The 26,266-nt window shown below is 40.7% G+C and overlaps 1 pseudogene; it reads left to right on the top strand.

Annotated features, from left to right (window-relative positions):
• Window positions 1-8,059: 8,059 nt before the first annotated feature.
• Window positions 8,060-18,669, top strand: LOC101684242 (annotated as a pseudogene).
• The last annotated feature ends 7,597 nt before the right edge of the window (window positions 18,670-26,266 follow it).

Below are 26,266 nucleotides of genomic sequence, written 5' to 3'. Positions count from 1 at the left end.
GTTAGAGAGGAGAAGGGAGTTGGGGGAAATTGTAAGGGGAGGTGAACCATGAGAGACTATGGACTCTGAAAAACAACCTGAGGGTTTTGAAGGGGCGGGGGGGGGAGGTTGGGGTACCAGGTGGGGGGTATCATAGAGGGCACAGATTGCATGGAGCACTGGGTGTGGTGCAAAAATAATAAATACTGTTATGCTGAAAATAAATAAAAAGTAAAATTTTTAAAAAATTCTAGCATTGACATTTCTAAAGGACATCTGTCCTATATCTGCTAAGTTGAAATTTTCAGGTCTGGGAAGGAAAATGCAGGGTGACAGTAAATAGGCAATATGTGTACATTTGTTAAGTATATCTTACTTTGATTACAGAGGAAAAATATGTTCATTGTAGGTAACATGAGAAAATGAAATACATATATTTTATATTTTTAACATCTAGAGGTCTGTACTCATATAGACCCACAAATTAGTGTGTCTTCTCATGACTCCTTTGTTTTAAATTGTTTAATACTATTTATGCTGCTTTAGAGTCTGCTTTCTTCAAAATAGAATATTTTCAGGATCAGTGACTATTTCATACCATAAATATTTTTTTTTTCCTAAGATTTTATTTATTTATTTGACAGACAGAGATCACAAGTAGGCTGAGAAGCAGGCAGAGAGAGAGGAGGAAGCAGTCTTCCGGCTGAGCAGAGAGCCCGATGCAGGGCTGGATCCCAGGCCCCTGGGATCATGACCTGAGCCGAAGGCAGAGGCTTCAACCCACTGAGCCACCTAGGTGCCCTAAATAAATAAAATCTTTTAAAAAATTTTTAAAAATAAATAAATAAATAAATATTAGCAGTAGCATTGAAAATATCTAATAAAACAGATCTTATTTAAAAATGTGGAAGGGGGACGCCTGGGTGGCTCAGTTGGTTAAGCAGCTGCCTTCGGCTCAGTTCATGATCCCAGCATCCTGGGATCGAGTCCCACATCGGGCTCCTTGCTCGGCAGGGAGCCTGCTTCTCCCTCTGCCTCTGCCTGCCATTCTGTCTGCCTGTGCTCACTCTCTCTCCCTCTCTCTGACAAATAAATAAAAATCTTTAAAAAAAAATGTGGAAGGGCTCCTGGGTGGCTCAGTGGGTTAAAGCCTCTGCCTTCGGCTCAGGTCATGATCCCAGGGGCCTGGGATCAGGATCCTGGGATGGAGCCCTGCATCAGGCTCTCTGATCAGCAGGGAGCCTGCTTCCTCCTCTCTCTCTCTCTGGCTGCTTCTCTGCCTACTTGTGATCTTTGTCTGCCAAATAAATAAAATCTTTTAAAAAAATGTGGAAGACCTTTATACAGAAATCTAAAAACACTACTGAAATTTTAACAGACTTGAATCAAGTGAAGAGATCTATTATATTCATGAAATGGAAGATCCAATACTGTAAAGCCATTAATTTACCCAGATTGGCTTATGGATCTATAAATTTAGTGAAATCTTCATCAAAGTGGTAAAAGAAATTGTGTGTGTAAATTGACAAAGTGATATAAATTGATACGAAAATAAAAGGCTAAGAACAGACGAGACACTCAGAAGAATTTGTTGAGAGAACTTGTTCTACCAAGTATCAAGACATTTTTAAGTACTATGAATTCTTAAAATATGGTATTTTGGCACAAAGAGCAAAAAATAAACTGGGGGAATAGAATAGAAAACCCAGAATAGACTCATGCATATATGAACACTTTATTTACAACAAAGATGACACTACATATCAGTGGGGAAAAGATGGTCTTTCAGATGTGCAGGAAAAAACTGGATATTGCTGTGGATGAAAAGAAATTTAGGCCAAAAAAAAAAGAAATTTAGGCCATTACTAATATGTTTAGATGGGATAAAGACATAATAAAAGGTCAAACAATGAAGCTCTTAGAAAACAGTAACTTCATGGCCTCTGACAATGGGGAAGGATTTCTTTTCTTCTTCTTTTTTTTATAAAAGATCATATTTATTTGTCACAAAGAAAGAGAGCATGCACAAACCAGGGGAGGGGCAGAGGAAGAATCAAGCTCTGTACTAAGCAAGGAGCCCAGTATGGGACTCAATCCCAGGACCCTGAGATCATGACCTGAGCTGAAGGTAGACATTTAGATGACTGAGCAACACAGGTGTCCCTGGGGAAAAATTTCTTTTCTTTTCTTTTCTTTTTTAAGATTTTATTTGACAGAGATCACAAGTAGGCAGAGAGGCCGGCAGAGAGAGAGAGGAAGGGAAGTAGGTTCCCTGCCGAGCAGAGAGCCCAATGTGGGGCTCCATCCCAGGACCCTGAGACCATGACCTGAGCTGAAGGCAGAGACTTAACCCACTGAGCCACCCAGGCGCCCCTGGGGAAGGATTTCTTAAACAAGACACAAAAGCACTGAGGTTAAGAAAAGGATTAATTTTACCACAATAAAATTAAAAGTCTGTGTTTATTTAAAAAAGAAAAAGAAAAAGACTATCAAGATAGTAAAAAGGAAGTATAGAGTGGAAGAAGAAAACTGCAACACATATAACCGAGGACATGTAACTAGAACATATAAAGAACCCTACAAAATCATTAAGGAGGAATGCCTGAGTGGCTCAGTCAGTTGAGCTTCTGCCTTCAGCTCAGGTCATGATCTCAGGGTTCTGGAATCAAGTCCCACATCAGGTTCCCTGCTCAGTGGGGACCCAGCTTCTCCCTCTGCCTCTTCCCCTCTCTCCAGCTTGTGCTCTCTCTCTCTCTCTGTCAAATAAATAAATATTTTTAATAAAATCAGTAAGGAAGAGGAAGGATAACCCAATAAAAAAATGGGCAAAAGACCTGATGAACTTCATGGAGAGGTTATCTACATAGTTACATAGTTAGCAGCCCTATAAAAAAGGGGAGAATCTCATTAATAATGAGGGAAATAAGGAGTAAAACAATGAGATAGCATCACACTCACCAGATAGACAAAGATAGTCCTAAAAAAAAGTTCAATAAAAAATGGAGGACTGAAACAGAAAAGATAATATATTGGTAGATCTAAATCCTACATATTAATAATTATATTAAATACTAAAGAACTAAACATTTCATTTAAAGGATAGAGATTATCAGACTAGATTTAAAAAGCAAGATTTACTCAATTATATACGATCTACAAGAGACTAACTCTATTTTTTTATCTTATTTTTTTTTAATTTTTATTTATTTGTCAGAGAGAGAGAGAGAGCACACAAGGACAGGGAGTGGCAGGCAGAGGGAGAAGCAGCCTCCCTACTGAACAAGAAGGGCAACGCAGGACTTGATCCCACTACCTTAGGATCATGACCTGAGCCAAAGGCAGATGTTTAACCAACTGAGCCACCTAGGTGTCCCAAGAGATTAACTAATATGAAGACACAGGTAGGTTGAAAACAAACAGCTAGAAGGAGACATACCACACAAACAATAGGCATAAGCAGTTTGGAATGCGTATATTAATATCAGTTAATATACCTGTCAAAACTAGCCTTACAAAAGAAGGCTACACCTTCTTTTGTAAGGCTAGTTTTCACACCTCAGTGCATGGACCTTAAATAGAATATTGACAGGCTCCAGTAGCACATTGATGCAGTAATAGTTTATACCCTCATAGTTTATACCCTCATTATAAACTATGTTTTATACTGAGGGTATAAATACTGAGGTTTTATATAATAGTTTATACCCTCAGGAATACAAGTACAGATTAGTAGATAAAGAGGAAGAAATGATAGGGGCATTTATGAAATGACAGGCATTTCATAAATTTTAGCACCTGTTCTTGACTTAAAAAAAAAATACTTTGTCTAGGGGAAGAAATCATTTCCAAGCTCCTTCAGGTTGTGGCCAACATGCAGTTCCCTGTGGTTGTAGGACTGTGGTTCCCATTTCCTTGCTGGCTTCCAGTTGGGAGTCGCTCTCACCTCCCAGAGGCTGTTCATATGCCTCACCATATGGTCCACTCCGTCTCCAAAGGCAAACATGGCATGTCAAATCCCCCTCATACTTGGAATCTCTCTGACTTCCACTTCTACTACCAGGTGGAGAAAACTATGCTATTTATACATTAGGTCCACCTAGATAGTCTCTCTTAGGGTCACTGATTTGTACTCTTAATTGCACCTAAAAAATCCTTTTGTATGGAACCAATGTAATCATGGGAGAAGCATTATGGGACAGAGAGCATAGAGGCCATTAGGATTCTGCATGCAACTGAAATTCAGAGGATTGAGGACAGGATTGTGAAGGTGGCATATGTACAAGTCAGCAGAGAGATATCATGAAGCTGTGAAAAAATATTAACAACACATGATTCTCTGTAATCCAAAAATAGTCTGAGTGGGAAAAAATTGTTCTCACAAAGAAAAAGAGTTAAAGGATGGAAAAAGAGGGGAGGACTGTAAGTCATAAATACTAAATTGCACATTTTTTGAACAAAGTGTCACTAACCACCTCTATCAATAATGGTATGAATTATATGAAGACTATTCTGAAATTCTACTCTCTCGTCATCATAAGATTTTTGTGTGGGATAATTTGGACATGTATATCTTAAAAACTTTTATAAAGCTTTCTTAAGTATCTCCCAAAGGTGGCTTCTACACAATAAAAAGAACTATCAAACTGGAAGTATGTTTATTTTTCTTTTTCTTAACTCATTGGTACAAAATGGGTATGAAAGCCTTTTTCAAAGAACCAATGGAAGTCATTTGACTACTCTATTATTAGTCACTTCACAATATTCCAAACTAATAAAAAGTGTGTGACTAAGTCTATCCTGATATGGGACACTAATGGTACATGACAATTATTTTTAAAATATTTTGAAGAGTAATTTTTAAATTAAGGTTTAATAAATTAAGGTTTAGGAGTCCCTAAATAGGGGTGCCTGGGTGGCTCAGTTGTTAGGCGTCTGCCTTTGGCTCAGGTCATGATTCCAGGATCCTGGGATCGAGCCCTGCATCAGGCTCTCCACTCGGCAAAAAGCTTGCTTCTCCCTATCCCACTCCCCTTGCTTAGTGTTCCCCTCTCTCATTGTGTCTCTCTCTGTCAAATAAATGAAGTCTTTAAAAAAGAAAAGTCCCTAAATGATAAAGTTACATCTCATGGTATTAGGGTTTACTAAATAAGCATAAACATGTTTCATGGAGAGCTTACATTATTTAGTGTTTATTTTGCATTTTGAGGATCAGTTGTCAGACACATGCCCAGAATAATCTCTGACACATAGTATCCAGTTCACTGTAGTCCAATCCATTCTAATTTGATCCTTAGCTACAGAGGGTATACATTTGTACTTAGAAACTAACATCTTTGTTTCAACTTTTCATTCCTATAAACATAATCTGAATAACAGTAGCCTGAGGAAAAGGCAACTTCCCCACACCATCAGTCAATTACAAGACTCCCTTCTTCCTTATTTACACAGCTCCAAGCTTTTAAAAGATGTTCTGATAACATCAATTGGAAAGACATGGAAATTAATAAGAACATACTTTGTATCTACTTGGGTTTTCTTGGTTTCATTTTCATAACAGACTTTCCATAGTAATTTCTGAAGTTTTTATGAGGTGGAAGAAAGGCAGCCCAATGCGGGACTCAATCCTAAGACTCTGGGATCATGACCAGAGCTGAAGACAGATGCCCAACAGACTGAGCCACCCAGGCGCCCCTAGCAGTCTTTAATAACAAATAGACTTTTCTCAGCCATCAAAAAGAATGAAATTTTGCCATTTGCAACGATGTGGATGGAGCTAGAGTGTATTATGCAAAGTGAAATAAGTCAGTCAGAGAAAGACAAATACCATATGATTTCACTCATATGTGGAATTTAAGAAACAGAACAGATGAACACAGGAGGAAAAAAAAAAAAAGAGGCAAACCAGAAAAACAGACTCTTAGGAATAGAGAACAAACTGAGTGCTAGCAGAGGGGAGGTGATCAGGAGGGGATGGGTTAAATGGGTGACAGGTATTAAGGAGGGCACTTGTGATGAGCACTGGGTTTGCGTGTAAGAGAGGAATCCCTAAATTCGACACCCAAAACTAATATTATATTGTATGTTACCTAACTGGAATTAATTAATTAATTAATTAATTTGCAGCATGAGTGGGGAGGGGAGGAGCAGAGGAAAAGGGAGAGAGAGAACGTTAAGCAGCCCCACACACAGTGTGGAGCCTGTCATGGGGCTCCTTTTCATGACCCTGAGATCATGACCTGAGCCAAAATCAAGAGCTGTATGCCCCACTGACTGAGCCATCCAGGTGTCCCCAACTAACTGGAATTTAAATAAAAACTTGAAAAAAGAAAAAAATAATAAATATTTGGCATAAAAAAACAGCAAATAGGCTTCTAAATAACAAATAGACTTTTTTCTTTCTCCCTCCCCCCCGCTTTCTTTCTTCTTTCTGAAAGAGAGAGAGAGATAATCTTAATCAGTCTCCATGCCCATCATGGAGCCACATGCTGGGCTCAATCTCACGACCCTGAGATCATGACCTGAGCTGAAATCAAGAGTTCAATGCTTAACCAACTGAACCACCCAGGTGCCCCTCAAATAGACTTTTCACTAAATATTCCTGTCTAATTTTTCAAGGAGTGACGACATGTTAGCATATTATTTGCAATTTAAAACGATTATTTTTAAACCTGCTAAGTTGCTCCACTGTTATTTTTGAGATATCTGGGGTTTTTTCTTTTTATATTGTGGAAACTGTAGTTATTTAAAAATTTTTTTTATTACTGGAGTATAGTTGACAGTGATACCTGTTTTGAAAACATTTTATTGACACTGGATTTGGCTTCTCGTGATTCTCCTTTGGCAGACATTTTTAGACAAATGTTCCCCACATTATTGGATTTCATAAGTCAGTAAGATATATATTTCTAAAATTGGCCAGGGGAGGTTCCCAACTTTTTAATTTTGCCAAGTGGCAAAATTAAACACTGTTAATAGAAAAATAGAAAAAAAATAGTTAATAGAAAAAAAGTTTTTATTAAGTGCTTTTCAATAAAAGAGTTGTATAGTCAGAGAAGTTTAGAAAACCCCGAATCATGTATTTCCAAACTGGAAATTTAAAAGGAACTAGCAAAATCCCTCAGAAGACAAACAAAAAAAGCAAACAGCATCTACTATCTCCAAAAGGAAAAAAAAAAGGGGGGTGGGGGACATTTTTAACACCACAAATCTAGAAAGGATATAATATCACATGGAGAAGGGAAAAATTACTACAAAATTCCTTTGGTCCAGGGACCAGCAGCTGCTGGTGAGGCCAAAGTCCTTGTCGGTACATGACGCGCCCAAGTCACTGCTTGGCTGCTGTTAGGTCAGAAGCCACTTCAGTGGCCACTGCAGTGTTTGAGAGAGGAGGTGGGCTTCGTGTGTGTGTGTGTGTGTGTGTCTGTGTGTGTATTAGCATCCCTCTCTATTTCTGTCACACTCTTACCTCTGCTATCCTTCTCCCCCCGCTTCAGTGACACATGGTTTATTCCGCTGCTTCCTTTATCCTAACTGGAAAACTCTGAATCAAAATTACAGGACACTCCTTCAAATAGAGCAAAGCAATTCAGACCCTGATTCCTCCATGGGTGGAAGTCGGAGGACGGGAGGGAGGGCAGCGTTCCACAGTTGTCCTAAATGCCCTTTTTGAATTTGGAACGTGAAACTTCTTTCTTTATTGCCTCGGCCTTTGCTGGCCCAGTAAGGAAGCATTTTGAGTCAATTATTCTTTGAAACATTACTTGCAGTGCCACTGAGAGTTGGTGACATTTTCCTTGGTTGCCTCTTATGACCTATTTATAGCCACTGTTTTAAAAATATGCCTGGCTTGACACTTTAGAGTCTATCAGAAATGTAGGAACATAAGTAGAAAAGGGTATAAAAACTAACAGAAAAATAAACAAAGTCAATGTATGTTTTTTAGCATATAGGAGTAGTCTTAAGATATACACCTCTCGGGTACCAAATAGCAGAGTCTAGGTGAGAGCTACTGAACTGTATCTCCATTCCACCACATGGTCAGTGTCCAAGAAACCAAGAAGAGGTCAGTCTCAAGGGGCACATGACGGGGACCAGCACAAGTCCAGTTGTGTTTACATGGGCTGACACGGCTGCATGGGACCCATCCCAGCCCGTAAGGTGAGGACAAGGGCCCCTCAGAGCAGGGAAAAGATATTGTTTAACATTGTAACACTGATCGACACAAGCTCCTTACCCAGAGCACCCACAAGGCAATTTTGTTCACTCTCGATTTCAGCTCAGGTGCTGGGAAGGTGTTTCTTCATGATAATTGCATCTGTCTCTAGACCTATGATCCCTCACACAGGTCTACAGCTGCCCTCTTAAACCCTGCATGGGGCCACTTGGTGGGCCAGCAATTCATTTCATGCACAAGGTCCAAAAACATGGCTGGAGAGACCATCCTTTCTATGGAACCAAACTGTTATGGGGAAAAAAGTTTTCTAACTATATCCAATCAGGTAAAACTTCATTCCCTTCACCAGTTATGAAGCAAGTGATGTATAAATGTGGTCTAGTTTCTTTTATCCTTTCTTTGCAGCTCTCAATTACCTGCACAGAATCACATGAAGATACTTTTCCTTATTTTTATTTACATTTGAATGGGAAATACAATCCCGTAGTTAATATTTTTTAAATGCAATAGGGTCTCCTTCAGTTCATGTTCCATCATCATCTAGCACCTATTTCTAGAACCCTGCAGAGTTATCCATTTCTTGTCTTCCCTGTTAGGGCCCAGATGGGAAAAAAACACTTCTTGCTCACCCACAGGGTTTATGTGAAGAGGTTTTTCTTCCCCCTAACTCTCTAGGCCTTGGCCCTATTCCTTTCCTCTTCCCTCAGAATGGAGTGAGTTACATGACTGATGAGTTTGGGAGAAAAAATGGTGTATGGAGCTCAGTCTTTCCTTCTCTTTCCTTTTGTTAGCAAAGACAACTCCAGCAACAGACTTTTTACTCTACAACTCCATCTTGGAAAATACTCAGGGTTGGCTTCATGGGGAGGCTTGTAGGGGGCCAGTTCAGGTGGGCAAACTGGGTTCAGTATTGGAAAACCCACTGTTGACACATTCCTAAGTTGTGTTTTTGATATGAGCTTTATCAATAATAAAGATAATATTTTGAATTCCAGTTGCCACTCTTTGTTTACCATCAGCCACAACATATTCTTCCAGAGAGATAGACACATGTGAATTCTCCCCTCCTCTTCTTTAAGAAAAACTAGTGGTAATATACTAAATAGACAACAAATGTCAGGAAAGCGTTTGTTATAGTACATAGAGAAGATCCTCATTTTTGCTTATGGATGCATAGAATCCCATTGTGCTCTCTCTCTCTCACCCTCTCCATCTCAAATACATAAATTAAATCTTAAAAAGAAAAAAGAGGGGCGCCTGGGTAGCTCAGTGGGTTAAGCCGCTGCCTTCGGCTCAGGTCAGGATCTCGGGGTCCTGGGATCGAGCCCCGCATCGGGCTATCTGCTCAGCGGGGAGCCTGCTTCCTCCTCTCTTTCTACCTGCCTCTCTGCCTGCTTGTGATCTCTCTCTGTCAAATAAATAAATAATATCTTTTAAAAAAAAGAAAAAAGAAAAAGGAAAGAAAGAAAAAGAAATGCTCCAGTCCAGTTCTTCTGAAGATTTTATTTATTTATTTGTCAGAGAGAGGAAAGAGGGAGAAAGAGCACAAGCAGGGGGAGCAGCAGGCAGAGAGAGAAGAAGGTTTCCTGCTGAGCAAGGAGCCCAAGGTGGGACTCAATCCCAGTACCCTGGGATCATGACATGAGACGAAGGCAGATGCTTAACTGACTGAGCCACCCAGGTGGTCCCTCCAGTTCAGTTCTTCTAAATCATAGTTGGGAGAGGCACCTGGGTGGCCCAGACAGTTGGGCATCCAACTCTTGGTTTCAGCTCAGGCCATGATCTCAGTGTCGTGAGATCAAGTCTCCATTGGGCTCCACACATAGCATAGTCTGCTTGGCTTTCTCTCTCCCTCTCCCTCTACCCCTACACCTGCCCTCAAATAAATAAACAATCTTCTAAAATAAATAAATAAATCATAGTTGGGGGAAAAAGTATCAGGGCTACTAGGATTTGCTGGGTGGGGGCATCTACTGTCATCTTTATTTTTTAAATTGTGACAGTGTGGTATTATAGGTATTATAAAGGCATTGGTGATGAGTGCTTCCAGATTTTCTACCAGAAGAAGTTTTGGTGAGGAAACTGGGTAGACATGGGGGAATTGAAGTTACTTTTTGTTGTTGTTCACCCAAAAGATACATGAATATGTTGGAGATACAGGGTGTTTTAAATTTTTGTGGCATTTTGAAGCTGAACAGGTACACTGTTTTAGAAGCTGAGCCCTTCCCTCACAGAGATGTCACGAAGGGCTACTGGTCCACGTGTCTGCTGAGCTCAAAGACACTCCTGTCTTGCTTTTGCAGCTTTGGTTATTTCTAATTTTCTGTCTGAATCTAGTCTTTTTTTTTTTGCAACAATATGCCTTTGAGTGAAGAAAACACTCACAAGAACTTAGCTTGTGAATCTGACCACATTTGAAATGGCAGGCATGTTGCGGTGTCCTCAGCAGCCCGGGGCACTCGTACCTTTGAGGCCCTGGCTTGCTGGCAGTGCAGAGAGGACAAGGAGCAGGAGAGGTTCGTGGTCACGTGCAATGTTCTGCACCCAATTTCATGTTGTCCCCTTTTGAAAAGCATAGATGATTTCTTTTTGAAAGTGAACTTAGATAGCACATTCATTTGTTGGTTTTTCTTTATGTTTTTAAATGGTTTTTTGGAAATTATGTTTTAAAGATTCAATCTATGAATTTTTTTAAAAAAATCACTCCCCGCATTAAAAAATCAGCTTAGTCATGGGAAATACAGAATAATTCATCTCCAGTTACAGGGAATAACTCTGTATTGAACCATAAAAGAGACTAAGGAGATTCTCCTTTTCTGATACTGAATATTTCAGTAACTCCTTATCTGACTTTCCTCATTCACCCGAGCACCAATGGTTTATTTTAAGGAGAGGAGGGGACTAATATTTAAGGGACATTTGTCGCTTCTGTTGTTCTTGGCCAACCAGAGAGTCATGTAGACTAAAACTTACTCCTGCCTTTCTTTATACGCACACACAGACATAAAATATCAACATTTTGAGAGATGAGCCGAGGAAGAAGAGCCTAGAGAAGGCGACGGAAATGGGGAGAAGAGTCTGATATACTGAGGTTCAGTATTTCTGAGCATGAAAAAGAGAGAGAAGGAGAGAGGGGATGGTGGAAGAGATGGTCATGGCAAAGGAGAAGAAACAGCAGAGATGGGAAGAAAGCAGGAGAGACGAAGGAAAGAAATGTAGGGAAAGCAAATGATACAAGCACTTGATCTGATTTCAAGTCACTGATACAACTTACACATGCCTGTTCCTTCGGGTGGGGCTCAGGTGGGGCTGTCTCCCCTCCAGCACCTGGGAATGCAGGTCAGCCCTATTACAGTCTTTCACTGTGCTGTGAAGGAATCTTCATGAGGACACCATGTGCATTTTCTTCACTGCTTTAATGACTATGAGGAGGTATAGGGTTTCTTTTGGGGGCAATGAAAACTTTCTGGAATTCGAGACACAATTTTGTGAATACATAACGTCTATCAAGTTGTGCACTTAAAAATCAATAAAATAAGGAAAATAAGATTCAAGCCATTCTTCTGCTCTGCTTTTCCTTTTTTCCTTTTTTTTTTTTTTAAATGCTCTTCTGTTCTAACATTGTTTTTCTTGGGAATGGGAAGTGAGGAAACCTCTCTTCTCTTCCCAGTTAAAAGAAAACTCATGCTGAAGCATTGGTTCTTTGACCTGGGCAAACAAAGAAAAAAGCATCAGTTATGGTACGTATTAGTTGCTCAAGTCTGACTTCTGGAATTTTATTCCCTTTGCCCATGGAAATGCAGGCTACTCTATGTAGCTATACAAATGGTGAGCGCAGAGTAGATTTAATGTTTTCAGCTACACTAAGAGCCAATTCTGATACAAGAAATCATAATAAGCCTGCAATTTTCTAAGTAAGTGGTCAAAGTCAACCGAGTTTCCATTAGTTGTTTATTTAAGTAGAAATAACCTCTGTGTTAATCCTGGAAACTCCCTGTGATCAAGGGAGAGCATGTCCTTTCCTGAATTGCCTTCTGTAAGGACATGGTTCATACATGTTCTACCTAAAGCTGGTGCCCAATATTTCTGATCAAGATGATGGCAGTTAGGCTGTTCACTTTGTGCCTTCATTTCTCTATAAATAGCATATGTATCATGTGTCTTCCTCCTTTCTTTGGAGGAAAATGGTGAGGACTGTTTATAATATAGCTTGAATCTTATCTTTCTTAATTTATTGATTTTTAAATGCATAACTCTTGGGGCACTTGGGTGGCTCAGCTGGCTAAGCGACTGCCTTCGGCTCAGGTCATGATCCTGGAGTCCCAGGATGTAGTCCCACATCAGGCTCCCTGCTCAGAGGGGAGTTGACTTCTCCCTCTGACCCTCTCCCCTCTCCTTCTCTCTCTCACTCTCTCTCTCAAATAAACAAAATCTTTTAAAAAATGTATAACTTGTTAGGTTTTAGTATATTTACAAAATTTTGTCACTATTGAATTCCAGAACACTTTCTTCACACACACCCCCCCAAAAAAACTCTGAATCCAATAGTGCTCATTCCCCTTTTCCCATTCCCCCAGCCTCTGGAAACCACTAATCTGCTTTCTGTCTCATAGATTCGTCAATTCTGGATATTTCCTAGAAATAGAATCATGGTAGATAGCCTTTTGTGTCTGGCTTCTTTCATTTAGCAGAGTGGATTCAAGATTCATTCATGTATTAGCATATATTAGTATTTCACTCCCCTTAAATGCAAATAGAAGCCACAATGAGATTTCACCACACACCTATTAGAATGGCTAATATCAAAACCATAAGCAGCAACAAGTGTTGACAAGAATGCAGAGAAAAAGGAACCCTTGTGCACTATTGGTGGAAATGCAAACTGGGGCAGCCATTGTGGAAAACAGTATGAAGGTTCCCCAAAAAGTTAAAAATAGAATTACCATAGAATCCAGTAATTTCACTATTGAGTGTTTACCCAAAGAACACAAAACACTGACTCCAAATGATGTATACACTCCTGTGTTTATTGCAGCATTATTGACAATAGCCAAATTATGGAAGCAGCCCAAGTGTCCATCCACAGATCGATAAAGAAAAGTGATATATGTACAAAACTGAATATTATTCAGCCATAGGAAAGAATGAAAGGTTGTCATTCGCAACAACACGGATGGATCCAGAAGGTATAATGCTAAGTAAATAAGTCAAAGACAAATACCACATGATTTCACCCATATGTGGAATTTAAGGGGGAAAAAAAAAGAATAAAAGTGTCAAGCCAAAATATAGACTCAAACCTACAGAGAACAAACTGATGGTTACCAGAGCGGAGGGGGGAGAGGGGATGGGTGAAATAGGTGAAGGGAACTAACAGCTCACTTACCATGAGAAACACTAGTAAAATAGGGAACTGTTGAATTACTATATCGTTCACCTGAAACTAATATGACACTGTATGTTGACCACACTGGAATTTACAAAAAAATACTTCTTTCCTTTTTATAGCTGACTAACATTCCACTATATTGATAGACAACATTTTGTTTACCCATTCATCGGTTGATGGATATTTGGGTTTTTCCACTTTTCCGCTACTGTGAGTAATACTGCTATGAACATTCACATACTAGTTTTTATATGAACGTATAGCTTAAATTCTCTTGGCTATTTTAGTAGGAGTAGAATTGCTAGATCCTATGGTTGCTCTATGCTTAACTTTTTGACGAGCTGCCAAAACGTTTTTCAAATATGCTGTAGGGTTTTAATCTGTACCAGCAACGTATGAAGGTACCATTTCCTCTGCATCCTTTTCAACATTAGTTATTGTCTATCTCTTTGATAGTCATCCCGTCCTAGTGGGTATGATGTAGCATCTCACTGTGGTTTTAGTTTGCATTTCCTTATAGACACATGGTGTTGAACATCTTTTCATGTGCTTATTGGTCATTTGGAGATCTCCTTTGGCTAAGTGTCTTTTCAGTTCTTTGCCATTTAAAAATTTTTTTTCTTAAAGTTTGTATAGTGTATCTTTTTTGTAAGATTTTATTATTTTTTTTTTTTGAAAGAGAGAAAGAGCACGCCCACAAGCAGGGGAGGGGCATAGGGAGAGGGAGAAGCCTGGTCCCCACTGAGCAGGGAGCCCAGACATAGGGCTCAATCCCAGGACCCTAAGATCTTGACCTGTGCTGGTCAGACACTTAACGGATTGAGCCACCCATGCACCCAAAGATTTAAATGATAATTTCAAATGAATTTCCAGAGCCTGAGTTGTGGACTAATATGAGTGGGAAAGTTCTGGGGACTAATATGAGTGGGAAAGTCTGGTGGGAGTCCCACATTTTGTTGTCCTTTATCTGCAGGAACCCTACTGGATTTTTACTTTGAAAGTCTGACTTTACTTTGAAAGTCTAAACGCAACAATTAAAGACAGAGACCGTCAGTGTGGATTAAAAAAATAAGGCCTACCTGTAAGAAACCTATATTATATGTAAACAGATAGATTGTAAGTAAAAGATGGAGAAAGCTTTGCCGTGCGAACGTTAATCAAAGAAAGCTGGAGTATATCTACATTGATTTCAGGTAAAGCCAATTTATGAGCAAGGAAGGTTATCAGGAATGAAATGGGGCATTATATATATGATAAAGGGTTTAATTCTCCAAGAGGACATAACAACCTTAAACATATATGCACCTAACAATGAGCATTAAAATACAGGAATTAACTGAGAACTGAGGGACACCTGAGTAACTCAGTGGATTAAGCAACTTCCTTCTGCTCAGGTCATGATCCCAGGGTTCCGGGATAGAGTCCCACATCGGGCTCCTTGCTCAGTGGGGAGCCTGCTTTTCCCTCTGCCTGCCTCCCCCCACCTCTCTCTCTCTGACAAATAAGTAAAATTTAGTATCAACAACAACAAAACCTGATAGAACTGAAAAGAACAACAGACAAATCCATTATTAGAGTTGGAGACGTCTTCGGCCCTCTGTTAGTAACTGATGTATCAAATAAGTAGTAAATCAGTAAGGATACAGATAGCCCAAGCAGAGCTATCAGTCACTGTATCCGACTGGCATGTATAGCATACATCATCCCGCATCAGCAGAAGGCACATTCTTCTCATTCTTACATGGATTATTCACCAAGATAGACCATGCTCGAAATCATAAAACATACCTTAATAAATTCAGAAGTACAGAAATCTTAGAAATAATATTCCTAGGGATGCCTGGGTGGCTCAGTGGGTTAAGCCGCTGCCTTCGGCTCAGGTCATGATCTCAGGGTCCTGGGATCGAGCCCCGCATCAGACTCTCTGCTCAGCAGGGAGCCTGCTTCCTCCTCTCTCTCTCTGCCTGCCGCTCTGCCTGTTTGTGATCTCTCTCTGTCAAATAAATAAATAAAATCTTTAAAAAATAATAATAATATTCCTAGATAATAATGAAATTAAACAAAAAGTGAAATTAAACCAGAAATCAATAATGTAAATATAGCTGGATCCCCCAAGTCCCTGAATTTTAAACAACACACTTCTAAATAATCCATGGGTCAAAGAAAAAGTCTCAAAGAAATCTAAAAAATATTTTGAATTCTACTTGAAAAAAACAAAAAGGAAAAGACTGAAAAAGTTGACCATACAAACAATAGAAACAATAAAAGCTTTGATTGTCAAAAACTTTACAGAGAACAAAACCAGCAAGCTGAGAAAAATATCCACAGCAAATATAAATAGAACATTCAGATTTTTCACATCACTCAGACCTCAATAGATAAATAGCATGAACCACCAGTTCACAAAAGGGCAAATTCAAGAGTCTAATCAGCACAATAAAACATTTAATTTTAATAGAAATAAAAGAAATATAATTTTTCCTGTTAAATTATCAAATATTTAAAAATTATACTAGTCTATTGAGCTAGACTTTTGAGATTAGTGCACTTTACTGAATCTATTGAAATCCATTAAAAAAATTCTATGCAGTATTGACAGGACTTTGGTAAGAAAGACAATTTTATACTTTACTAGTGATTATTTAAATTACTGCAGACTTTCTAGAAAACAATATGGCTAGTTATTAAGAGCATTAATAATGTTCATATACTTCAACCCAGGATTTCTACTTCTAAAATACAACAAATTTTACACACAAAGCCATCCTTTATATGAGTGAAAATTGGGAGCACAAAAATCCACAATAGATTGATGCTTACATATATTATGATAAATCTAGTAAGATTTTAGGAAGCTATCAAATATTGGTTTAACAAGTTTTTCATGATAGAATATACTTTGGGAATGAGCAATATACAAAGTTATAAATTTATAGCTTATACCTATAGTATAAATATATATAAATATACAAAGTTATAGTATAAACAATTTTATATGATTTTTTATATAAAAATGCAGAGCAAAAGAAAATAAGGAATTACAGCAAAGCAATTATTGCTGCAGTATTTTCTCTAGCTATCATTTTTTGGAGTCATTGTTTTTTTACTTTTTTTTCTTTTTAAAGATTTTATTTATTTGATAGGATACAGAGAGACACAGAGAGAGAGAGAACACAGGCAGGGGAGTAGGAGAGGCAGAAGCAGGCTCCCCACTGAACAGGGAGCCCGATGCGGGGCTGGATCCCAGGACCCTGGGATCATGACCTGAGCCGAAGGCAGGTGCTTAAAGACTAAGCCACCCAGGCACCCCGTTTTTTTACTTCTTTATAATATTTTGGCAAATTGCATATTTTCTAAGTGAATATTCAGTACTTCAATAATCAATACTAAAAAGAGTAAATGAAAAATGAACTCCAAGTTTCTGGAATCCCCTGTTTCCTGTTACTCCTCCTGCTGAGCTCTAAAGCATCTTCCAAGGTGAAGGTCAAAAGTCACGTCTTCTATGAAATCCTTCTTGACCCTCACAGACAGTCAGGCATTCCTCTGCGTTTGTCAACTCCTTTCAGGTAGCTCTCTCACCCACTGCTCCCACTAGACTGAGGAGCCAGAGTCATGTTTCGTCATCCTGTCTCCCTGGCACCCAGAACAGCACCTGATACAAAATAGATATTTAATTAATCATGATTATGATTATCGTCTGGCTCGCTTCACTATCCCCTTGATTTTCTTGCTGGAGATTCCTATCCTTGCCCAACTGATATTCCTGAGAAACAAGGAAGCCATGAGGGCAAAGAAATTCTCAGCCCCATCAAGGATTGCCATTCGTTTTCCTGCTCATGGCCACATGATTAGAAGTTGGATCCAAGACGTGAGTATCATTTCTGTCCCTGGCAGAAGAAACAGAATGAGTAGCTTGTGGTTATTTCTGCCACAGCTGAACTCTGATCTTTCTTTTCTATAGCAAATGGATTTGACTGCCCTAAGGAAAACCAGTTGAAAACTTTTAGGTGAAAACCTCTTCACATCTTAGTTCTCTTCTCTAGCTCCCTTAAGATCTGGTCCTGAGACCAGCCTTTCTTGATGCTTGATTCTAGATTCTTGATCCAGGTCTGTACGAGCAGATGAGCATAAATGTTCTTCCTCCACGAATGTGTAGGAAGGAAATTTCCCACATACCTTTATACGAATGAGGTAGTTATAAAATGCATTAGTCATTATGGCAAAAAGAGCCCAAACTTGGATGATGCTCAAGGCTTCTTTTCCTCTGACAAATGAAAACCAGGTTGAAAGAAAAGTCTATGCATCTTTGGCTTTTTGTGCCCAGCGGGTCTCAAGCAGCATCTCCAGATGCTCATGGTCCCAAGAAGCGTCACCAGAATGCAGCAGCTACAAAGCATTGCACTCTTGGTAAACTAGCTGGTGTGTTTGTCCCTCCTGCATCCACCGATCCCCATAAGCAGAGAGAATGTCTCCTTCTCATCACTTTCCTAAGGGACAGACTTAAGTGTGCCCTAACAGGAGACGAAGGAAAGGAGATCTGTATGCAGTGTTTTATTGAGATCAATGGCAAGGTCCAAACTAATATAACCTACCCTGCTGGTCATCAGCCCTGACAAGACTGGAAAGACTTTCCATTTGATCCATGGCACCAGGGGCTGCTTTGCTGTTCATCAGATGACACCTGAGGGGGCTACATATAGCTTGTGCAAAGTGAGAACGGTCTTTGTGGGACAAAAGTAATCTCTCGTCTGGCGACCCGAGATGTTCGCCCCATCTGCTCTCCTGATCCCCTCATCTAAGTGAATGACACCCCATTAGGATTGATTTGGAGACAGGAGAGATTGCTGATTTCATCAAATTTGACACTGGTCATCTGTATGTGGTGACTGGGGGTGCTAACCTGGGAAGAACTGGTGTGATCACCTACAGACAGAGACATCCCGGTTCTTTTGACACAGTTCACGTGAAGGATGCTTGTGGCCACAGCTTTGCCACATGACTCTCCAATGTTTGTGTTATTGGCAAAGGCAACAAACCATGAATTTCTCTTCCCTGTGGAAAGGGTATCTACCTCACCATTGCTGAAAAGAGAGACAAGAGACTAGTGGCCAAACAGAGCAGTGGATAAAATGGTCTCTAGGTGATGTGATTGGAAGTCTTTATACTTAATTAAAGATAATACAGCATGAATAAAAAGGTATATGCATCACTGAAAGACACGAGACCAAAGTGAATGACCTTAAATCCAAAGAAATGGGCTCTTATTCTACACACACATCCAGAACAATGACAGTGGTTCTTTTTTCCCTATGTGATAATGTGTCAACTTGACTAGACCATGGGACTCAGATATTCTGTCAAACATTTTTCTAGATGTTTCTTTTAGTGAGATTAACATTTAAATCAGGAGAGTTCAGGTCTTAATAGAAAAAGACTCACTTCCCCAAGCAAGAAAGAATTCTGCCAGTGGATTCAAATTGCAATTCCTTCCAGAGTCTCCAGACTGCTGGCTTAGCTTGCAGATTTTGGACTTGCCAAGCCTCCAAATCGTGTGAGTCAATTCCTTAAAATAAATCTCAATCTCTCTCTCTCTTTCTCACCTTGTCCCTCTCCCTCTCAATCTCAGTCTTTACATGCTGTTGCTTTTGTTTCTCTGGAGAACCCTGACTATTACATCCTGCTATAGCTGAATTGTTAGATCAAGGGATGCCCTGTGACATGTTGCCATTGGAAAAGAAATCTAATAAAGCTGTAAAACCATTTAGAGCTGTGGGTGAAAAGACAGCCTAATCCTTAACTATTAACAAGGACATCTACCTCTTCAGGATTATGAAGTGTTTTGTTGTTAACCTTCTTTTTGAAGACAAAGACACGTTAATAGTGGGCAAAGCTGTGATTTTGCTTGGATCTTCAAGCATGATGGTAGGGGCATTGCTGAATATCCCCAGTCTTTCTTCAACTCATTCGTAATGAAGAGAAGGCAGATAAAGCACCATCTAGGTGCTGGCAAGCCACTAAGTACTAGGAATTGATTCCATATTAGTTTCCAGTGGTTGTTTTGATAGATTACCATGAGCTGCTTATTTTTATTTATTTATTTTTAAAAGATTTATTTATTTATTTGAGAGAGGGGGAAGGACTGAGAAAGAGGGAGAAAAAGGCTGAAGCAGACTCCATGCCGAGGGCTGAGCCCCCTGAGGGGTGTGATCTTATGACCCTGAGAGCATGACCTGGAAGGAAACCAAAGAACAAGACACTTAACAGACTGTGCCACCCAGGCACCCCACCATGAACTGTTCATAACAGAGCTCTTTTCTTGTCCCATTCTTGAGACAAACGGGCCAACGAGCCAACACATCAGTTTCACTAAGGCTAACTGAAGGTGTCAGTTAAGTAGACCATGTTCCCTCTGGAAGCAAGAGGGGATCATCCACTCTTGCCTCTTCTGGTGGCTGCCCAATTTCCTTGACTTTTGGCTCCATTCCTCCACCTCTGGACCTTCTTGGCCACATTAGTTTTCATTTCTCTTTAGCTGCCTCTAATCTGAAGCAGTTTTTTAAATCTTCCCTTGACTATCATAACCTTGAGAATTGTGAAGATCATAAGCCAGTTGTTTTATAGGAGATCTTTCGATTTGGGTCTGTCTGATGCATCCCCACGAGTAGGCTTGGATTCTGATTCTTTGGCAGGACCACTGTGGACATGGTACCGTAGCCCCTGGCAGTGTCTCAGTACCCATGTTTTACTCTGCTTCATTACTTGTCATGTTAACTTGGATCACTTGATTACAAAGTGTTTGCTAGCCTTCTCCAGCATCCTTTTACTGTGTTTCCTTAGTAATTAGTGAGTATTTTGAGGGGCGGTACTTAGAGATTATGTAAATATTCTACTCCTCATCAGTTTCTCCTTCAGAAACCTTCAATTTCTCCATTTGTCTACCTAAATATTTATGTATTTATATAATAGATTCTGCCATTGTTTCATGTGTTTTAATTCATTACTCTCATTATTTATTTTGATTCTCTGACTTAGCCAGTGGGTGCCTCTTCAAACTGGTTTCTGTTTCCTTTTGACATGTGCCCATCTTTTTTTTTTTTTTTTTTTGAGCACTTTCTTATTAGTTATGGCTGAATAAGACATATTCTAGGCTCATTGTTTACTTATTCTGTTTGACCTCTGGAACCAGCTATTTTCCCAAGGATCCCTGATTCCTTTATTGAAGAATGATATTTATCTATTTATAAAAGATTTTATTTATTTAGAGAATAAACACACATGTGTATGTACAAGTGGGGGGAGGGCAGAAGGCGAGGGAGAGAGAGAATCTCAAGCAGATTGTGCTGAGCACAGAGCCCAATGCAGGGCTTGATCTCAGGACCTGAAATCAAGACTTGAGCCAAAATCAAGAGTTGGACACTAACCAACGGAGCTCCCCCCAGCCTCTCCCCACCAGCGACACTTCCCCATTCCCCCCTGCACCGCGCTCCTAGTGGAGAATGATATTTAGAATGAAGAGCTGGGTGATAGGTGTGGTTATTTCTATTTCTATTGTGGCTATTCTATTTCTCCCTTTCAGGGAACAGGCAGGAAATTTATATATATACACACATTTACAATTATATTTGTTTATCTACATATATTGAAAACTACATGTTCACAGTACTATCTTCCATGCTAATCCAACAATGTAGGGTTCATTATAATTTTCTCCCTTTCCATATATGTAACTCCCTTCCCTGATAATGAGATACCCGACTCCCATCACCCAGAGTATATTTACTTATTTCATCTTCTCACCTTCTCATTCTCTGACACCCTGCTCTGGGCCACCACATCTCTTCACGCCTTCACAAAACCCCTCCCTTCCATGGCCCCTCATAATGGCTTTTAGACTAAATTGTTCAGAAAGGAAGGCGAAGGGAAAGAGAACAATTCTGTTCAGCTATTTTTTTTTAAGATTTTATTTATTTATTTGTCAGAGAGAGTGAGCACAGGTAGACAGAGTGGTAGGCAGAGGCAGAGGGAGAAGCAGGCCCCCCGCCGAGCAGGGAGCCCGATGTGGGACTCAATCCCAGGACGCCGGGATCATGACCTGAGCCGAAGGCAGCCGCTTAACCAACTGAGCCACCCAGGTGCCCCTGTTCAGCTATTTTTTATTGGAGGCAAAAGATGATGCTGGGTGCTATTTGGGATCTAGAAAAAAGTGAGATGCTCTGGAGTTTATAGACTTAGCAGACCCCTGGGCTAGATTATACAGTGATAACAAATGACTCCCAAAGCTCAGAGGCTTAAGACCATAATGGCTTCTTTCTCACTCCTGTTTTGTGTCCTTTGTGCCTCTGTCCTGTGTGTTCTCTTCGTTTCAGGACCCAGGCTGAAGGAACAAGCCATTTTTAGGATGCACTGATCTGGGATGATCTTGCAGGAGGGGAAAGGATGAGAGTAAAGAATAGGTTGGTGTGGGAGTCCGATACAAAGGAATGGATGTTCCATCCCATTTGGTCATGCTGGGTTTTAGCGCTTCTGAGTGGAAGCAGCTTATGTCCCTTGTGCTCATAGCTCACTGGCCGATGCAAGTTACAAGACCAAACTTGACACGATTGGAGTGAAGAGAACCAATCCTTCTAAGAGAGAGGAAGGGACTATTTGGGGGAAGTAATGCATTAAACCGCTTAGCGCTGTGAGAAAACAGACAGTACACACCTAACTAGCAGGCACGGAGTGAGAGGGGAAGATGTTTAGTCCATTTAATCCTGCTTTGCCATGAGACGGGTAGGAAAAATATGACAAACTGAAGGGTGTGATCCATGCTGTGGTCTTAAAGAGAGAAAGATTTCAGGTGAAAGCGAGAAACAGATAAAAGTGACAATAAGGATTCTTGCCTGGGTAGGACAAATAGGAGAAGTAAGGAAAACAGCACATTCTTTAAGACCTGGGGAAGGAACACAATATAACATGTAACATTGCCTAGGAAGCAGATGTTTGGGTTAATAATTAAGATTGACCCTCTCCTCTTACCCACAGCCATACAGGGTTTTCTAGAGCTTTATCAGATTCATTTCCCAACAGTGGAACTCCACAGGGCTGTCTCTTAGACCAACAATTCATTCGTAACAAGGGGGGAAAAACCCACTATCATTGGACTAGATATACAAACAGAATGAAAATCATATTTTGAATTTTCCCTAGTCTAATAGTTGAAAATAGTATATCCTCATAATTTTGTATTTCACTTATTATGAGGAAGGATGAGCATCTCTTGTTTTCTGTCCCTATTTCCATTTTATCGGGCTGTTTTTATTAAGACTTTTATGCCTGGGGCGCCTGGGTGGCTCAGTGGGTTAAGCTGCTGCCTTCGGCTGAGGTCATGATCTCAGGGTCCTGGGATCAAGTCCCGCATCGGGCTCTCTGCTCAGCGGGGAGCCTGCTTCCTCCTCTCTCTCTCTGCCCGCCTCTCTGCCTACTTGTGATTTCTCTCTGTCAAATAAATAAATAAAATCTTTAAAAGAAAAAAAAAGACTTTTATGCCTACTTTTCTACTGGGTTTTGGGTCTTTTTCTAATGATTACTAGGAAAGGTTGAGAAGGGTTTTGTGGGTCAGGGTTGAGATGAGGCATTCCGACAGAACTCTGCCAGGTGTTAGGGATGTCCTTGGACTGAGTCTCTCTCTCTAGATTGCCACAAGTGAAAAGACTCACCTGTTTCAAGTATTTAGGAACAGCCACGAGTTCAAGAGGCGGGGCTTAAGGCTCCTGGTGTGTTTTGGCGGGAGCACAGTCCCATTTCGGCCAAAGAGAAGTTCTTAATGTCTTAGGGCTCCCTCAAAGCAGAGCCTGTGGTGGGAGTTCCTTTTCAAGTGATCTTTTTTTTTTTTTTCTTTTTTCCCCAAGTCCTCTCAGGAAAAGACTAGGGAGAGAACCAGGACAGGTTAAAGGAGAAAAACTAAGCAAGAATGCAGTCGGCTCGGGAGATTAGCTTCAGCCTGGCCCCAAGGGGAAACTCCGGAGCATGGATCTCGTCACAGAGACGGTCAGCCCTTCGCAGAGAGAAGCAGCTTGCCATTTGTGCTCCATGCCAGTAAGTGACTCGCCGGGGGTGGGGAAGAGCATAGCTTCCAGGTCAAGATGGCTGCGGTTTGGTGGAGGGCCGTCCTCTCCAGGAGGGAGCAGCCCTGAGCTGTTAGCAGCTACCACTTAGAGCAGCTGAGGGAGGGGGCACCTGCCTTGGATAGGAATCTGGGCGGAGCACCAACAGCTCAGGTTGCATTTAGCAGGATGTGGGGTTCCCCCCAGAATCCTGCAGTAAACTGCCAATGTCTAGTTCCAACTGTGTCCTTGAATGTCCCCTGAAAGTGTCCCCAGTAGCAAGTGGAAAAGCTTTCAACAAAAGCTAATGGACATAGCCCAGAAGCATAATTGTGAAACTCATGAATCAGTTCGACTTGTCGTGGCTTTGCCTAGGATCATCATTTGTTATCTTGAGCAAGACACTCTCCTGGGACTCAAGTGTTAGTTTATGAACATTTTGATTATTCTGGAGTCCCAGCTGTAAGACGCCAGAAGCTTGACTCTGCAAATATATCACTTAGTTACAGGTGGTAATGGCTCCATCGATGGTGGCAGAGGTTAGCCCAAGCAAATATTTATAGCTGACAATGAATGTGTGAGCAGGATGCTAATGAATGGCTGTGCTGATTGCTTTCCCCTGCCACAAACACTGGCTCCTGTTTGGTTTAGCTGCCAAACGGACGCTGTCGATTAGAAACGACAGGATGCTGGCAAAGATCCATAGGAGAGAGGAATATTAAGAAAATTAGCAAATTGTGTAACTTTTGATAGTTCTAGTTCCAAATATAAATTGTTTGTGGGTGTTCACGGGAGGTTATGGCTTAATTATAGGCCTAAAAGAAAAGCAATTAGATTGACAAGTAGGTTTGGATTTTTTGAAATCTTTCAGTTTAGCACAGGAAGCCAAGCTGATGACATCTTATTGGATTCAGGTGGATGTATTTGAATTTAGATGTATACATAAAACAAACATTTTGCTCTTTCCAGTCCTTTCCTATTATAAACATCAGTGTTGAGTTTTTATTAGGACGTGTAATGTGTTTTTATATATACTTGCATATATTGGTTTGGCTTGTCAATAACATTGTTCTGTGTATTCATGGTAGTCTTGGCTGACGGTCTTATCATTCATGAAGACGACCACTCATCTTCGCTTTGGTTACACTGGTGGTTTTACATGTTGATGTTTTTCGTGGTTGAACCTATAAGCTGCTAAGATGCCTTTCAACATCATACATTAACTGCCTTTCAACATCATACATACATTAACCTCTCGCTGACAGGACCCCGAATGCTGAGGTGTGGGCTATGCCTTCCAGGTATGAGTATCTCTCACAGTTATGGCAGACATACAGACTGTGAGCTTGTGGGTGCCTTGATGGACACTTTGTCCTCTAGTGACCCACCAACATCTTGACCTGCTTATTCTGTGGGCTGTCTCATTGCATATCAGTGAGTCACAAAGCAGAACATGAAGGCCAGGAAAGCAGACATGGTGACCCAGTGTGCATGAAGCGTCTTGGAAAGAGTGACTTTGTGGACTATTGTTTTTCCAATGAATCTGCCGTGGTCCCATTTGGGCTTCCTTCAGCTAAGCCGTAGGACTTTTCTTTAAGGCATGTAAAAGCTCCCTTGTCAAGAGTGAGAAGAGAGGGACACCTGGGTGGCTCAGTCAGTTAAGTGTCTGCCTTCAGTTCAGGTCATGATCCCAGGGTCCTAGGATCAGGCCCTGCATTGGGCTCCCGGCTCAGCAGGAAGCCTGCTTCTCCCTCTCCATCGCCCCCTCCATCTGGCCTCTCTGCCTGCTTGTATTCTCTCTCTCTGACAAATATATAAAATCTTTTTTAAAAATGTGAGAAGAGGGTAGAGGGAACCAGCAGGTGTGTCCACTGATAGCGTAAAGTGGGCTTTTGGTCACAGCTTTTCCCAGAATAGCAGCACAGGGATGCATGTACCTTGCTGTTCTTAATTTCTGACACAACAGTGCTGCTTTGCTTTGAGATAAAGGGCACTGCCCCTTCCTTCAATGGCAGTGTGAGTTTCTCTAGGGTGTCAGAACAGCAGCGTCGGTGAGAGTTTCTGTCATGACAGCTCAAGGCTTGCTTACTGAGAACTTACTATATATTCCAGGCACTGTGCTAAGGAAAATGTGTATGTTGTCTTATCAAGTCCTTCCACTCACCCAGTGTGGTCACAGAAGGTAGAGTGAGAACTTTTATTATCCTTATTTTGCAATAAAAAAACCTGAAGCGCAAAGAATTTAAATAGTTTTGTTGAGGTCATGCAGTTAGCAACAAGGGAGCTAGGCTTCCTACCCCAGCGTTCCTTAACCACTCAGTTACAATGCATCCACCGCCACTGTTTGTGGGTCTGGCGACAGCTTGACTCTGAGTGCTGGGTGTCTGCTTTTCCAGTTACCTAGACAGCTGTCCTGGTTCGGGAAGCACTTAAAAGTATGGCTTTTTACTAAATTTTTAATCCTGGGGCCCCTGGGTGGCACAGTCATTTAAGCGTCTGCCTTTAGATCAGGTGATGATCCTGGAGTCCCAGGATGGAGCCCCATGTTGGGCTCCCTGCTCAGCAGGGAGTCTGCTTCTCCTTCTGCCCTGCATCCCTCTCATGCTCTCTCTCTCTCTCTCTCAAATAAATAAATAAAAT

This window comes from Mustela putorius, unplaced genomic scaffold, assembly GCF_011764305.1.
Source record: "Mustela putorius furo isolate JIRA1106 unplaced genomic scaffold, ASM1176430v1.1 tig00003871_pilon_pilon_pilon, whole genome shotgun sequence".
Lineage (NCBI taxonomy): Eukaryota > Metazoa > Chordata > Mammalia > Carnivora > Mustelidae > Mustela > Mustela putorius.
The sequence above is the reverse complement of the archived record's forward strand: the minus strand, read 5'-3'. Positions and strand labels throughout refer to the sequence as shown.